Source organism: Hipposideros armiger, unplaced genomic scaffold (assembly GCF_001890085.2).
Source record: "Hipposideros armiger isolate ML-2016 unplaced genomic scaffold, ASM189008v1 scaffold_552, whole genome shotgun sequence".
NCBI classification, from domain to species: domain Eukaryota; kingdom Metazoa; phylum Chordata; class Mammalia; order Chiroptera; family Hipposideridae; genus Hipposideros; species Hipposideros armiger.
The window spans coordinates 950,925-954,524 of NW_017731902.1; the positions used below are offsets into that span (position 1 = coordinate 950,925).

Below are 3,600 nucleotides of genomic sequence, written 5' to 3' on the forward strand. Positions count from 1 at the left end.
ATTCAGAAAAGTGAACCTTACAAACCAGAACCAACTTACTATCCCCCTGCTGTGAAATTTGAAAATTCAACTGCATTTCAGGATGACTATGCTCCTCAGGAGACACAGCTCAGGTCAAGATCTTATAGTCCCACTTAATGATGATACAAGTCATCACCTTGATTATGTGCCGTATCAGCTAGAATCCAAGCCTGCAAGGCCAAAAGAAGTTTACAAGTCAACGAGCCAACCCTCTGAGGCTCTCACAACTCACTGATGTGACTTTCAGGGTCTTGGTGAAACTGCAAAAAGCTGCAGACCTGCATACACCAGAGTGGCCCAAAATGCTCAAGTTGAAGGAAGCACTGGATCCATGAAAATTTTCACCCATGGAAAATCCCATCACCTGAAGTCAAGAAAGTACAATAAGAGTACGTCCCTCCTACAGGTACATGCAGTTAAACAGCACAGCCATCTCCACTGTGTTCCATATCAAGCCAAACACACTGTCCCCATCAGGCCCATTTCTCATTGAAGAAATAACAACTTTCCTTTCAAAAAAAAAAAAAAAACCACCACAAAGGAAGATTTTCCAGCATGGGAAAGTTGTCATCAAGGACTTATTAAAAAACAGCAGATTACCAACCCATGTAGAAAATTTGATGGTTTGAGCACTTTCAGATCTCATTATGTGCTACATGAATTGATTCCAACGGAGAGTTGCAAGCCTTTAAATGTTCCTTTTCAGAGTTCTATTTCATTCGATGACATAACCATGTACTCTATAGAGTATGCACCGAAGCAATAGGACATCTGTCGCGCTAGGTATCCTTTTCCTCCAGGTTATATCTTCAAAAATATAAATTCCCTAGGTCATAAATTCTCCGTAAGATCATGCCCACAGTGAAAACCAGCAAATCATGTTTTAAAGGAGGCTAACTCATAGGATGTTGGTTTTCTAAAGGCAAAACCAATTGTTTATAGAAAACATTTGAGACAGCTAAAACAAATCATTTTTAAATTTTTAATCAAGAAAATTGGAAAATTTATAGGAAATCAGGATCTTAAAATCCATTTTGTATTGGTATTTTAGCCAAGGTTGTTCTTTAATATGCGTTTCTGAAAGCTAAATAACATACATTCCCGTTGGAACTATTTTAATACTTAACATCCTGTTTAGTAGCTTGTCTCCAATCTATTGCCATTTATACTTGTGTTTATAATTATGGCAATTATATGGTTATTCACATACAAGTTATCATTGCCAAGTGCAGGAAGACTAGACCACCACTGAAAGTGATGCATGGATTCGTCTTCCAAGGCAACCGTATTCATTTTCCTCAGACTTCAAGGCATCTACATAGTGTACACTGAGTCAAGTTGGTGGGTGGTGTTAGACAGCACTGCTCCTCACCACGTTCAAGTTAGTAAGAGCTACCATGGAGTGACAAGGAGAGGCTCTGTGGGCTGGGAATCAAAGAATCTGAGTTCAAGTTCTAATGATATCAGTTTCTATTTGTGCTGCCCTAGGCAAGTGACTCACATATGAGCCTCACAGTCTTCATTTGTAAAAGGATATCTGCCCTGCCTACCTTACAAAAATTATGTTTTGCACATCAGATCATATGACACATTGTAATCTATAGTCTAAGTGCTAAACAAATGTCAGGGATTGTTAACAAGTCACTTAATCTCTTTCTGTACCTATTTTCTCTTTTTTCAAGTTAGGATAATTACCTACTCAACAATCACTTTTTGCCTTGTAGCAGGACTTGTAAAATAATCTAATTTGCTTCAAGTTTATGAGTAGGATGATTTCTGAGAAGTCCTGCTCTCTAACGCTTCACAAGCACCTGAGAAGTTGTTACAGAGAGAATAGAGAGCTTGGATTGTGGGGAATAATGTGGTTTGAATGGCAGTATTTCCAGAAAGAGAAAAAAAAAGCATTTGCTAGAGTAGTATTAAGAATGACTGGCAGCTCTGAAAGAAACCTTCAAGATAACCTCAGATAATGATGCACCTGAATGCCATGCCCAAAGTCACAGCTCAGAAAACCAGGCTCAGTATGGGGCATAGTTATGTCTTCCTCCTCCAGTGTGAACGTAAGGGCCAAGAAGGAAGGGAAGGAATGATTCCAGTAAGTGAAATGGAAATAACATTGAATTTATAAATGCTGAAATTTCCTAATGAATTAAACTCTTACTGGGTGTTTTTTCCTTTGGTAAATGATTGCATTATGGGAATATGATTTCATCATAAAGTTTAGTCTTTTGTAGCTTTAGATTTGTTTCAAACTCATGTACTTAACTATTGCGTTGTCAGAAAAGTTATGATGTATTTTTTCTATGTTTTTCATTGCAAAAATGCATCATGACTTTTCTGACAACCCAATAAGTCCATCAACATTTGGTAAAAAAAAAAAAAAAATATATATATATATATATATATATATNGCTGGTTTTGTTCTGGGACCCAGAACAAGTGAGTCCATGTGCAAGTCTTTTAAAGAGTATCTCAAAGCCCTACAGCCCTTTGGGTCCCCTCGATGTGAGCCCCATTGGTTTTCAAAGACAGATGTTTTCAGGGCCTCATCTCTCCAGTGCAGGTCCCAAACATTGGGGTGCCTGATGAGGGGCACAAACTCCTCTGGGAGAAGCTCCAGACTTGCGAGATCCCTCCCCATTGTGGTTCACTGGCTGTGCATGGGAGTTTGGCAAGACCCCTTCTCTGCCTTTCCCACCCAGCTCAATGTGGCCCTCTTATCCTTTCGTGTAGAGGAGCTGTTCAGCTAGTTTTTAGGACTTTTACAGTGGAAATTTCTCCATATATAGCAGTAGATTTGGCGTGATCATAGGAGGAGGTGAGTTCAGGGTCTTCCTCCACCACCATCTTGGACCACCTACCAGTCTGGTAGCTTTCTTACATGTGTCTCATCATCTGTAATGGCTTTCTTTTCTGAAGTAATTTTTCAGTAAGCTCCTGCCTACTCTTACCCCAAATACCAAATGCAAATGCTCTCATTAGCTTTTATATAAAACTGACAAAAGGTTACCATTAAACTATGTCAATAGCACTGCTCTTTAATATTGTCCTTAGAATATTCAGGGAAAGCTACTCTAAAAATTCATGTGGAAACCCACTTCTGTGGCTCACAATTCTTATGTTTTGGCATTCTTCTCATTCACTTTTGAAATCAACATTTATTAAGCCCTTAAGTATCAGACACTACAGATGCTTAAGACAAACGCGCGCGCGCGCGCGCGCGCACACACACACACACACACACACACACACACAGAGAGTCCCTTATCCTCAAATAACTCAATTTATAGGGAGAGAATACCATATAAATAAAACATATAATATGTGAGGTAAGTGCTATGTCAGAAATATACATGGGTGCTATGAGTCCATAAAGGAGGGCAACTACTTCAGCTTGGGATGGGAAAGAGGTGCTGAATGGAGTGACAATTCAGTTGAAGACTGGAGAGAAAATAGGTGTCAGTCAGGAAAAGAATGAAATCAGCATTCCAGGCAAATTTAAAAGCATATACAAAGTACTGAAGGCATAAAAGGGTAGCACATATTCAAGAAAACACAAGATACACAGTATAGCTGGAC

General features: G+C 39.1%; 1 pseudogene; it reads left to right on the forward strand.

The window, feature by feature from the left end:
* The window catches only part of LOC109371158 (stabilizer of axonemal microtubules 2-like), an 11,793-nt pseudogene extending 10,875 nt beyond the window's left edge, over positions 1-918 (forward strand).
* Positions 919-3,600: the final 2,682 nt, after the last annotated feature.